Source organism: Nicotiana tomentosiformis, chromosome 10 (genome assembly GCF_000390325.3).
Source record: "Nicotiana tomentosiformis chromosome 10, ASM39032v3, whole genome shotgun sequence".
NCBI classification, from domain to species: domain Eukaryota; kingdom Viridiplantae; phylum Streptophyta; class Magnoliopsida; order Solanales; family Solanaceae; genus Nicotiana; species Nicotiana tomentosiformis.
This window is the reverse complement of record NC_090821.1, coordinates 29,491,226-29,505,568: the sequence shown is the minus strand read 5'-3', so window position 1 is coordinate 29,505,568 and position 14,343 is coordinate 29,491,226. Positions and strand designations below refer to the sequence as shown.

Sequence of the window (14,343 nt, the reverse complement as noted above, 5' to 3'; positions counted from 1 at the left end):
GTTGGAAATGTTAGCACCTGGTGCAGTGTTGAGGGTATTGCTCTCATGTTGTGAATCCATGGCCTCCCAAACAAAGAGTTGTATCTCATATCTCCTTCGATTACATAGAAATTGACTTCCTGAATGGTTCCTACAACGTTCACCGGTAATGTTATCTCCCCTTTAGTGGTCTCACGTGCCATGTTGAACCCGTTCAGGACTCGGACCGCTGGTACGATCTGATCTTGTAGGCTGAGTTGTTCCACGACCCTCGATCTGATGATGTTGGCTGAGCTACCCGGATCAATTAACACACGCTTAACTCGAGATTTATTTATGAGTAACGATATTACCAGTGCATCATTGTAGGGCTGTACGATCACCTCAGTGTCTTCGTCGTTGAAAGACAAGGTTTCTTCTGTTACGTAATCCCGAGTCCATTTTTCTCTTGTGATGGATACTTTGGTGCGCTTCAGCATTGGCCCCTAGGGAATGTCGACCCCACCGATGATCATGTTAATGATGTGATAAGGTTCCTCCTGTTCGGTCTGCTTATTAGAATCCTTATTCCTAAAGTGGCACTTGGCCCGATCACTCAAAAACTCTAGGAGATGTCCGTTGTTGAACAGTCGAGCCACCTCCTCTCTTAATTGTTGGTCATCTTCTGTTCTATGGCCATGAGTGTCATAATATTTGCATATTAGGTCAGGATCCTTTTGGGCTGGATCGGACTGTAACGTTCGAGGCCATTTGGTATCTTTGATGCGTCCGATAGAAGATATGATAGCGGTGGCATCGACGTTGAAGTTGTACTCCGATAATCTTGGCGCTTCTTTAGGCCCGACGGGCCTGTCGAAGCTGTGTTTGCTCATGAGTCCCCGGTTGCTTTGACCTCGGTCATTTCTTCTTTCATTTCTCATAGGGTTTCGCTCGGACCCACTGCTTCTTCGGTCTCCATTGTACAGCTGATACTGATCCCTGTTTAACCTCGGTTCACGATCGATATCTCTCTTGACTCTGTCGATGGTTCTGATGGGATACACGGACCCGTAAGGGGCCCCAAGATGATCATTTTCGACCCTGATTTTCGGTTGATATCGATTATGGACATCGGCAAAATTGACGACCGAATATTCTACCAAGTTTTGTTTTAATTGATGTGAAGCCAACAAGCTTTGAATGTTGAGTCCTTGGGTGAAAGACTGAACGGCCCAATCATCCGCGATCGGGGCAAGTCCATCCGTTCCATTTGAAACTGGGATACAAATTCCCTGAGTATACGATATCCCTATCCTTTACTTTGAAAAGGTCTGACTTCCTGGTCACGACCTTGATAGCCCCGACGTATGCTTTTATGAAGGAATATGCAAACATAGCAAACGGGTCAATAGAATTAGGAGGTAAGTTGTGATACCATATCATAAATCCTTTTGACAGGGTCTCCCCGAATATTTTCAACAAGACAGACTCGATGTCATCATCCTCCAAGTCATTCCCTTTTGATAGCACATGTATAGAAGGTCACATGCTCATTTGGGTCGGTCGTTCCGTTGTACTTAGGAATCTCGGGCATGTGGAATTTCTTAGGGATCGAATTTGGAGCCGCACTTGGAGGAAAAGGTTTTTGAACGAACTTCTTGGAATCCAGGCCTTTTAATATCGGCAGTTCCTGGGATTTGGTCGACCTTGGAATTGTAGGTTTCCACCTTTGTGTCATTAGCTTCGATTTTCTTTTCTCACCTGTTTCGTTAATTCCTCAAGCATCTTTATGATCTCGGGGTTTGTACCCGATGCATTTTCATTAGGCCTCTCTACGACCGGTTCGTTTCTGCGGGTGACTTCCCGGGATAGATCGGGTTCAATTCTGCTCGCGCGCGGCTTTGGTTCTGTAACTAGGCTATTGTCGCTTGCTGAGCCTGCAACATTTCGAAAATCACTAATAAATTGATCCCGTCCGCACCAACGTTTTATGTATTTCGGGCTACTGATCGGGCTTCACCACAGACGCTATTCTCAGGGTCGGTAGGGAGATTTGCGTTGATGGCCACATGCGAGTTGGCATCAATCGGGTCAGCGACCGGAATTTCGATGGCATCAACAGGTGGTATCTCACCACTAGGCACTATGTTGTTATTTTTGCCGTGATGACCGGACACTTCGTCAACATATAGAGGTGCTGACTGGGAGTTTGACATTTTGAGCTTTAACCTGAAATTAGAGACACTCCAAAGAACAAGTGTAAAGTAATGTGTGTTACAGAAATTTGTATCAAATAGCCACTATTATCCTCAGCCTCACTGTGGGCGCCAAACTGTTTACTCTCAAAATCGGATAACAACTAAATTTGTAAGTGGTTTTGTGGATACGCGGATTTATTTGACACAAAGCAGTATATAAAGACAAATTAAATAAATAGGGATAAACTAAGCTCAAACCACACGAGGAAGACGATTTAAGCCTTAGTGAAATATTTGCCCTCGATCTGGGCTCGTAACAACAAGCACTGATGAATGAAATTAGAAGAACTAATAACAGAAAGAATAATGATATATTGCCTTGGAATGTGTGTTACAATGTGTTTTATGAATTATCAGACCCCTTTTATATAGTAGAGGAGTCATACTTTAGGTACAAATCTATAAAAGGTAAACAAATCTCTTGATTTACTGAATGACGGTTCCTTATCGATACGTGTCATGATTCCCGCCATAATATCCGGCCGATCACGAATATTTCGGTCTTCTATCGGTTACGCTGACAATGTTTCTTCGAGGTCGTTTGAGGTTAGGACCGATTCCGGAGTCGCGGGCTCGGTGTTCTCGAAGGCAGGTATTCTATCCCCGGGTTCTATCCCGATGGGACTTGGGGTCGATCTTCAGTCCTCTTATTTTCATGTCTCGAGCCCGGCCTACCATGTCGGAGGCTAGGATGTACTACGAGCTCGATTTCACCCGTATACATATGATATAATATATATTAATAAATATGTTAATAGTATAATTTTAAGCTTTACTTTACAAATGTGGTAAATTGTATATGTATTGTAACGAAATTGTATTTCAGTCGTACAAATTGAAATTAAACTTTATCATGTCGCTAAATTTTATATATTTTGTAACGACATTGTATCTTGATGGTATAACATGCTAAAAATAAGTTGTATTATAGTTGTTCTTAACATATATTTTAATGATAAATCTAATCGTTTATGACTTTACAATTTAAGTAGCATTTATTTAAAAAATATGTTATATATGATCATAAAGGCATAAAAATATGCCAAGAATATGCAAAGGATGTTATGCCATAAAAATAGTATCATTAAGGGGATCAAGTACTAACAACTTGTAACAAAAACTATTCTACATATGTTTTGATATTTAACTAGAAAACATCTGGCAAAAGTACAAATATAAATAAATAATTTTACTATATTTCTGCTACAAGTAAATAGTTTTACTATTATTACGCTAAAGGATTATGTAACGACCCGATCGGTCGTTTTGACCTTTACCATTCTGTTCGGTGGATTGAGGTATCGAGTAGATTAATATGATGTATTACGACTTGTGAGTATGGTTGGTTTCGATGTTCGAGAGGTTTGGGATTGATTTGGAAGAAATATTTTTCTTATTTGGACGCTTTAAGTTAAATAGTTGGCTAATATTTGTCTTTTGTGTAAACGGTTTCTGATTCGTATTTTGAGGGTTCCAATAAGTTTGTGTGATGATTTTGGACTTGGGTGTATGCCCAGATTTCGATTTGGAGTTCCTAGGATGATTTGGTTCTTTTTGGCGAAAGTTGGCAATTTGAAGGTTTAGAAATTTCCTAAGTTTGATCGAGAGTTGACTTTGTAGCTATCGGTTTGGATTTTGGCTTCCGGACTTTGAATAGGTCCGTTTTTTCATTTGGAACTTGTGTGCAAAGTTTGGTGTCATTCTGAGTTGGGTTGGTAGGAATCAGACACATGGTTGTAATTTTGAAAGTTCTTGAGTTTCATTATGATTTTGATGTGTTTTGGTGTTTGATTCGTGATTTTATATGTTATTTTTATGATTTGAGCATGCGAGATAGTTCATGTGAGGTTTATGTACTTGTTGGTATTGTTGGACAGGGTCCCGAAGGGCTCGTGTGAGTTTCAGATTGTTTTTGGGTTGGTTTGCGAATTTCTGCCATTGCTGGTGTTGTTGTTCTCGCAATTGCGAGGAACATGTTGCATTTGCAGCCACCGCATTTGCGAGGTTATCTTTGCTTTTGCGAGTATGGGCGAGCTGAGTAGTTTTCGCATTTGCGAGAAGGGAGTCTCATTTTGCGAGGCCAGGCATTGCTTTTGCGACTTGGTCATCTCGGAAGGACTTCACATTTGCAAAGTCTGTATCGCAATTGCAACTTTTACTGTGTTAGTGTGCTTATTTGCGGACCTGAGGTTGCATTTGTGATAGTCGTATTTGCAAACCTATGGTCGCCAATGCGACATCAGCAACATAACATATAGCTGGGATTTCGGGACTTAGTCTCATTTTATCACATTTTGAGTAGATTCGGTGGGAGGCAATTTTTGGAGGGGATTTTGACATATAGCTATTGAGTAAGTAATTTTGACTCAATTTTGATATTATAACTTGATTTCTTGTGGATTATTAATATCAAAATCATGAAATTTGAAGGGAAGATTTGGGGATCTTTGACTATGTTTTAAAATATAAAAATTTGAAATTTGAGAGTCGTTCTTATTGATTTTTAATATCAAAATCATGTAATTTGAAGGGATTCTTTGGGGATCTTTGACTATGTTTTGAAAAATAAAAATTTGAGATTTGAGAGATGGATTGGACTCGATTTTAAAAATTAATCATATATTTGGACTTGTGGGGTTATGGGTGGTCGAGATCTACTCTTCTTCTCAGATTTTGACCGGCGAGCTCTAAACTGACTTTTGTTGATTTTTGAGAATTGGGTAAAGATTACAACTTTATTAAATAAAATTGATTCCTTTTTCATTGTTTGATTCTATCGAGTCGTTTTTGGTTAGATTTGAGTTGGACGGACGTGATTTTCTAAGGGAACGACTATTTTTGAGTATAGATTTGGCTTGTTTGAAGTAAGTGTCTTGCCTAGCTATGGGTTGAGGGAATTCTTCCTACTAATTGATATTGTTTTCTACATGCGGGGATGATTTATATATGAAATGACGAGTGTATATACATGTGCCATGAGTATTCATGCCCGGGTAGATTCTAACTTACTTTATGCCTTATTTGGTTGTGTGTTAAAACTTGATTCCATGCATTATTAAATTAATCGACTTCATGATTACTATAAACCATGCTAGGGAAATGTTGAGGCTATTGGTACCTTATGTTGAACATGATGAGCAAATCTTGAGATTTATGCTATATTTGCCTCGGGGATAGATACACGTAGGTTATGATCACACATCCGGATTCGTTCTTGTAATGTACCTTGATTGAGGCGTGTACACTCTGTGATACATTTATGCCCCTTTGTGTGACTACTTGAACTTTGTTTCTATATTTGATCTACCCATAGTCATGTTTTATCCGCGCTTTTGTTGTTATCATGTCCTTGTGCGCTTTATTGATGAATTATGATGATGTACCTCTTGATGATAAATTTTTATCTTGCATTGTTGATAATTGTGGCACATGTGGACATGTTATGCGGATTGATTGTAAATGCGCATGCAACGACATAAGGGAGGCAATTAATTGTGATGTGCATGCGGCGAGATAAGGTGGCTTATGTGCATGTATCGACATAAGGGAGGCATTTCATTGTGATGTGCATGCGGTGACATAAGGGTGTATATTTATGTGCATACGGTGACATAAGGGAAGCATTCCATTGATAATAAGCATGAAGCGACATAAGGGTGGCATTGTGGGGATGTTATGTTGTCACGACCCAAAATCCCACCATAAGGGTCGTGATGGCTACTAGTTACTAAGACTAGGTAGCCTATATAAGACGAGATCAAATAGAATATATCAACTTAAATGTTAAATGAAATATGAAAAATACTATGACATAGCCAAAGGGGGATATAACAGTCATCATCCCAAAATCCTATAATACTAAGTCACAAGCTCTACAAGGAATACATGATAAATCTTAAATGTAGACATAAATAGTACAAAAAGAAGTAAAAGAGGGTGACTTCGAGGCCTGCAAGCAGAACAACATGTATACCTTGAAGTCTTTAACAGCTCGGCACTACTCCCTAATGACCCGCACGATCTGAGGTACCTTGATCTGCTCAAAGAATGTGCAAAAGCGTAGTATGATTACACCACAGTTAGTACCCACGAACTATCAAGACTAACCTCGGTGGAGTAGTGACGAGGTTCAAGTCATGACACTCACTAGTAAAATAACCTGTGCAAGATATCGATATAAAACTGACAACGAAAAACATAATAGAATAAATATCAACGAAGAGTGGGGCATGTGATAACATGGCAAATATCACGACCCAAACCGATGGGCTGCGACGGGCACCCGGTACCTTACTCAATCGAGTACCAACATAACATATCTTTCTTATCGTACTATCATTGATAAATGAGCCGGAAAGGCTATCGTAAGATAAGTAGAATACAACATGTAATACCAACTTATACATAAGACATACGGGCCCTATAAGACCAAAATAACCACTCGTACACTGAACATAGGCCGACAAGGCCATACAATCTTTTACGAACATGACATCTGTCTATAAGCCTCTAAGAATACATAATTTTCCTAAAGGTCGGGACAAAGTCCCGCCATACCAAACAAAATACGTCTAAATCATACTGACCAAACAAGCAACTCCGGAGCAAATGAAGCGCACCAACATCTTCTACTGAGCTGATAGCCTACTTGGAGGGCTCTCGACCTGTCTATCGGGACCTGCGGGCATGAAACGCAACGTCCCCCCGACAAAGGGACATCAGTACAAATAATGTACCGAGTATGTAAGGAATGAAAATCGATGTCTGACTAGCTCTGTAAATCATTTCATATTTATAATGTCATTCATATGCGTATAAATTGTCATACCATGTATAGGTATATGCATTCATAACATCATCAAGCCTCTGAGGGCATCCCATCATATTATCTCGGCCACTGTGGGCAAATCATCAACGTATACCAGCTGATCAGGTGGTGGTGCGTATATAACGCCGTAACCTTTTTTCATATCCCATATACATATAATATACGCATATATAACGCCATATATATATATATACGCGTATATAACGCCATCTAGTCATGGGTCAATGTACATCTATAAATGAATGAAATGCATATGAAATACGTCAATAAAATTTCTCGAAACATAATAGGACCATTATGCCTTTGATTAAAGTCATGAAATAAACTTTATCAATTTACGTATTTTCTGAGACCCATGAACAGATGATAGAAAAATAAGACACATGGAAAATCAAAAATATAGACACCCCTAGCATTTCTATGAATAGAGTCATTTATGAAAGTTGCGTATTTTGCTCGTTTCATTTGTATCATTTGGATCATGCCAAAAAGAAAGAAGGGATAGCCTTGACATACCTGAACCGATTCTCTTGAAAATCCTTTTAACATATGCCAATCGCGACGAAACACGTAATGGCGAGATCAAAATAGGGAACGACCAAATTGAATCACAACAATAGCACAAACCAGATGCCTACCAAGTGCTCCATCATGTATAATTTGGTATTGTAGTAGGAAGATGTTATGTGTTCTTTTGATATATTCTAATGTGTCTTTGTAATGGAAAGAGCACTATATTTGGATAACTTGAAAATCTGAAAGACAAAATGAAGTAAAATGGCCCCAATTTCTAAGTATGTTGCAACACGTAATGAAGAAATGTGTTTGAATAGGTGTGGGCCCTCTTCATGTGGTTGCTTAGCCACATAACATTAATTTGCCATCTTTCAATTTGAGTTAAGAGTCATTAGTTTGAAGGGTGGGCTGCCACGTTGGAGAATTTTAACCTTTATCCAATAATTTAGGTAATATCCTATTACCCAATAATTAACCAATTACCCACATAATTAAGAATTATCTCAACTTACTTAAAATACTACTCAGTTTAACACACCTTATACACCTTACTATCATGGCCATGTGGTACCTTGTATGATATTTAGTCCATAAATACCGGTTATTTTAGCTCGGGCCGTATTTTTTCCCAAAATATCAAACTTTGACGAAAATCATTTTCTTCGATTTGCTTACCCTCTCACCTTCACAAATTTACTCATCACTTGTTTCAATTAGCATAATGCTTATAATGTTAAAATAATCTCATTCCCGAACTTACGTCGATTAACTTACGACGAAACTTTAACGTACGAAAAATGCGGGATATAATATCTTATTTCCGAGCTTTCATCAATTTACTTATGGCGTACTTTTACGTACGAAAACATGGGGTGTAACATCATTCCCCCCTTTGGAACATTCATCCTCGAATGTTGACTGATACACTTATCATTCTCATAACCTGTAGCTCTCGCGAATAATTTAATACTCTTCTTGCCATTTAGGCAATTATTCTTTGAATATATCCAAAGGCCAGGGCATTCCCCCCTTTAGGCCTCTTTCTCACACCACGGTCTGTGGTTGAAATTCTTCTAATCTCGTAACTCTTGCTATCTTCTGTCATACAGCCTGTACGACTTTTTCCTTGTATGTGCGCCGATGCGACTCTTCTCTCATTTTTCCTCCAGCTTTTAGCCAATCTCTAGGCTTCACTTTGTGAACATATATAAAATTATGTCAAGTTGTCCCATTGGGGATCATTAGCTTTACTTCATCTAAGTAGGCCATACTATACCATAATTCTTACTTCAATTTATAGTTACTGAGGTTTGCTACAAAACTCCAGGTTACTCTCGTTGCTTATCCTATATACATAAAGCTAAGTCTTTTAACGCTTCCATATTATTGTTCAACTTAAGAATGATGGCCTAATCTCATTTCATATCTTGTGACTTTTGTCCATCCATTGTTGATTCACCTCAACATTAATCTATAATATACCACTGATAACTTGAAACTTTTTACGTACCTTGCCACTAGGGCTTACGTGCATCGAGGGATATTTGAAGTGTTTTTCCTAATTCACTTAGCGGCGATACTCTACTTCAATAATCGTATTTTATAGCATCCCAATCTGATTCACTTATATGGGTATTTTATCCCGTACAATTCATGAAATTAGGACTCAATCGAAGGCCCAAACATCATCCTTTATCTATCATAATTACACCCTCATTGTACTATCAGGGCAGCATTCCATCTCTTCTAAATGCCATTAGTCTTAGACTCGTTTGAGTTCATTTAGGCTATACTGAGCTTTGTATAATTTAGAGAAACCATCAACTCTCTTGTTTTCATGGGCTTAATCCTAAGGACTTTATCCATTCTCATTACCTTCTCACTCGCCCTTTCTTATCCTTACTCCTGTCTTCCTAAAACCTTGTCACTTTACCATACTTTAGCTTGCGACCTACACATATTCAATTATACTACTCGCACCCTTCCTTCATCTTGCTTGCACCACAGATTTCCTTATGTGATTTTGGAACATCAAGCAAGACAGCACATCATCTCTAACTCTTCTTTACTCTTTTAACTAGACCTCTCCGTACCTAGAAGCCATAGGCTGGAAAATATGCCACTTATGACGCCGGTATCATTCCTGGATATTGATCCCCGCACTTCTAGCCTTCTATCCGAAGTAAGGACTATTCACAACCTTCTGCATTAGAGTATCTCGTACGTTGTCCACCTTTACCTTACTTATCTTAATTTATTGCCTCACATTCTTCTGTCTCTTTCATAACCTTCCTTCCACATAGGTATAATTCACATCCACAATTTGAATCTCTATTATAATATTTGCACCTCTTATGTATACACAATCCGGTGGGAGATTCATACTGACTTCTTATGAGGCTGGTACTTCTTCTAACTGGCTTTATTGTAGAGCCATTTTAGAATATGGCTACTGTACTATCTCTCTTGTACCTCTGATATCTAAGAGTAATCCTGCAATGTTCTCAATCACGAGATCTATAATTTCCTTGGTCCAATAATCAGATTTTTGATTTACTTCGTTGATGTAACTCTTTAGTTTCCTTCTTCTTCTGATCAGCCTTTACGTAGGCTTAAGCTATCTCCCGATCTGTGGCTTAATTCTTTCTTTTAACTTATACCGGAATCTTCTACGGCCATATGATTGCCAACATATGTTGCATGGATAATACTCCGAAATCTTAAGTGCGTTCATAACGTAACTAACTCTGGATCATTAATCGAATAATTCTTTTTCGTCCATTCTCAGCTTTCTTTAAATGTAAGCCATTATTTTTCTTGGTCTAAACCTCCTTGTAGCGTGCATACTTAGCTTATCTTAGTTTCCACGCATGCAAGAGTTTTCATGCGACTCATATGTTCTCGAATATTACTTTTGATTTTACTTCCCGTTCATTAGCCATGGTAGGTGCCACTTCCCTATGGAGTGCATACAATGTTGTAGTGAGACTATTTTTTTTTACAAGACCATTTCCTCTTTAGGTCACTATGCTTAGGTTGAAGCCTTCTTCCTTATTCCCTCAGCTAGTCTTTCATTGTAGTACTTAGGGAGGACCCTCTGACTCTTGTAAAGCTGCGAGCCTATTACTTCATATACTCGACGAAATTTTTGATGTCCTTCCTCGCCTATAATTATTCGTAGTTACTTACCTCCACGCCCTTATACTTGTAGGGTTGCTTCTGAGTTGATATTTTGATTGTCTTCCCAGTGGAACTCTCTTTTATCTCCGTAACACTCATTCGGTACCTTTAACTACCCCAACTCCTATCTGAATATTTCTCAAGTATTACAATGACATTACTGGGAGGCTGAATTCACCATATTGGGTTTTATTATGTTTATCTAGCACGATCTGCTGACTCGTCTGTAACCTCCTGTCTAGCCATAACTAGGCTCTTCCTGAATCAACTACCAACTACTCGTTGGCCCATTCTCATATCAATGTTCCGCGTAATCTTTCTTGGGTTATTTATTTTATCTTAACTTATGTCTTGCTCTAGCTCCTTATCTATCAATAACATCCCAGGCCGGAACCCTTACTTCCTCTCCTTGACGTTGTGCTTGCGTAATGTTCTGGAATCGTAGCATACCTGTATGCTTTGAATAAGTGCAATCTTATCTTTTTCTCATTCTTATCGCATTCTTCCTTTATTATTCCATAGTTACTAAAATCATTTATTTCTTACTTAATGCCACATCACTCCATATTCCCCCATTTAGGGGAGTACTAAGATTTAGTGCCACGATAATCTACGTATAGATGTTTTACCTCTTCATCTTTGGCATCTTTTCACAACATCGATGATCCTTACTCGCCTCGCGGTAATCCTTCCGTACCAAGGATAACAAATTTACTTACTCGCGAGGGTGACACTAAGTATAACTGGCACATACAGTCCCTTAAGCTTAACTTTGCTCACATTGCTTGCTTTTAGGGAAGCGTCTTCCTGAATGACCATTCTCTGAATTTCTCATGAATTTCCTTCTATTGTCCATTCTATTATCGCCGGAACGAAATCTGAAATTCTCATGATGTCGACCATTATCAAATCACCCAGTCCCTAATTCATGTTTAGTTTATCTTGTTCACCAGCCCATACTGATTTCCATTACTCTGGGATTTAACTTTTCCTTCTGGTAGTCGCGTTGGAGTCACAAACTTACTTCTCGAAATGAGAATATGACTTTATGGCCTATACTCCTTTGTTGTCTCAAGGCCTGTCACCTCTTGTTTACTTGACTATAGACTCTGTATTTCTGTTATCTTTTTGATCTACCGTTATCATCCATGTATCATATCTTACTCATAATGCTTCATTAACTCTCTTCTTATTTTCCGCTAACATTTATGTCTATCACTTTATTCTGAAAACTCCAACGAGACATTCTTTTGCTTTTAGCTCCCCTTGCTCTATCCATAGGCTATTCGGATTGCTTAACGTTCTCGCTCTAGTAGGGGCGCTAGCCACACTAAGGTAATATTTGTCCTTGCCAGGCTTTCAGTGCCTATCTTCTAAATTTTTTTGATCATGTGAGTATTCAGATCTAATTGTAATATTCTAGAGTGCACCATCTGGGTGCCTCACAAAGAGATCTATTAGCACCTTTGTAATATCCTTCGAAAATGTCAACTAACACAAACAATCCATTCACCATTTTGGGTTACTCTAACCCTAGCTGAATCCTAATATCCCGTCCTTTCCTTAAACTACACCTGTTAGCCCCCAATATGGTATAACTAAGATGGGTGTGGCCAATTATAAATACCTCTGTTACTGTTGAAGGTAACTCACAATGCTTATATTTTTCTGTCGGAGTTGAAAATACCGATAATCTTCATTAACTGGTACCTCGTACCCTTCTCATCTTGTTCCTTTTACTTGCTGAAACTTGTATCTACCTTCCGATTCTCTTGTTCCTTATTACCATAAGAGTGGATAGACATTTTTTCCTTAGGGATCCTTATCAGGAGGCTTACACGTCTTAGTACATGCATGTTCTGTTGAAGACCTTATATTTGCTCATCATAAGCATCATGCAAAATCGAGTTCCTCTGACTTGCTCTTCCACATCCACATGCAATCTCTTACCAACTGTCTTTCTGGATGTAGGCATCGTTGTATTATGAATAAGATAGAGTTTAGGAAATTGAGTTCTTACAAGTGAGCTCTACCACACGATCTAGAGTAAGAGGAAAGAGTGACAGTCCTAAAGGCCCTGTAGTCTCCTGCTTATAAGTGTGGTGCACAACACACCCATAAACAAGACTCTACTAGACACGACTTGTAGACTCCCTAGGACAGAACTGCTATGATACCACTTTTGTCACGACCCAAATCGATGGGCCGCGACTGGCACCTGGTACCTTACTCAACCGAGTACCAACATAACGTATCTTTCTTATCGTACTATCATTGATTAATGAGCCGGAAAGGCTACCATAAGATAAGTAGAATACAACATGTAATACCAACTTATACATAAGACATACGGGCCTATAAGACAAAAATAACCACTCATACACTGAACATAGGCCGACAAGGCCATACAATCTTTTGCATACATGACATCTGTCTACAAGCCTCTAAGAATACATAATTTTCATAAAGGTCAAGACAGAGTCCCGCCATACCAAACAATACATGTCTAAATCATACTGACCAAACAAGCAACTCCGGAGCAAATGGAGCGAACCAACATCTTCCGCTGAGCTGATAGCCTACTTGGAGGGCTCTCGACCTGTCTATCGAGACCTGTGGGCATGAAACGCAGCATCCCCCGGCAAAGGGACGTCAGTACAAATAATGTACCGAGTATATAAGGAATGAAAATCGATAAATAATAGACATGGGAGAAACATGGAGTAAAAGACTCAACATGTATGTCTGAATAGCTCTGTAAATCATTTCATATTTATAATGTCATGCATATGTGTATAAATGTCATACCATGCATAGGTATATGCGTTCATAACATCATCAAGCCTCTGAGGGCATCCCATCATATCATCTCAGCCACTGTGGGCAAATCATCAACGTATACCAGCTGATCAGGTAGTGGTGCATATATAATGCTGTAACCTTTTTTCATATCCCATATATGTATAATATACATATATACGCGTATATAACTCCATCTGGTCATGAGTCAATGTACATATAAATGAATGAAATGCATATGAAATACGTCAATAAAATCTCTCGGAACGTAATAGGACCATTATGCCTTTGATTAAAGTCATGAAATAAACTTTATCAATTTATGTATTTTCTGAGACCCATGAACAGATAATAGAATAATAAGACACATGGGGAATCAAAAATATAGACACTCCTAGCATTTCTATGAATAGAGTCATTTATGAAAGTTTCGTATTTTGTTCGTTTCATTTGTATCATTTGGTTCATGCCAAAAAGAAAGAAGGTATAGCCTTGACATACCTGAACCGATTCTCTTGAAAATCCTTTTAACACACGCCAATCGCGATGAAACACGTAATAGCGAGATTGAAATAGGGAACGACCAAATTCAATCACAACAATAGCACAAACCCGATGCCTACCAAGTGCTCCATCGTGTATAATTTGGTATTGTAGTAGGAAGATGTTATGTGTTCTTTTGATATATTCTAATGTGTCTTTGTAATGGAAAGAGCACTATATTTGGATCACTTGAAAATCTGAAAGACAAAATAAAGCAAAATGGTCCCAATTTCTAAGTATGTTGCAACACGTAATGAAGAA

The 14,343-nt window shown here is 38.6% G+C and overlaps 1 long non-coding RNA gene across 1 annotated transcript; it reads right to left on the bottom strand.

Annotated features, from left to right (window-relative positions):
• Positions 1 to 6,639: 6,639 nt before the first annotated feature.
• On the bottom strand, positions 6,640 to 13,373 carry LOC138900626 (uncharacterized). The gene is made up of 2 exons (XR_011411738.1): positions 13,262 to 13,373; positions 6,640 to 6,894 (listed from the first exon to the last, which is right to left on the bottom strand). It is a non-coding gene; the product is annotated as an uncharacterized lncRNA (long non-coding RNA).
• Positions 13,374 to 14,343: the final 970 nt, after the last annotated feature.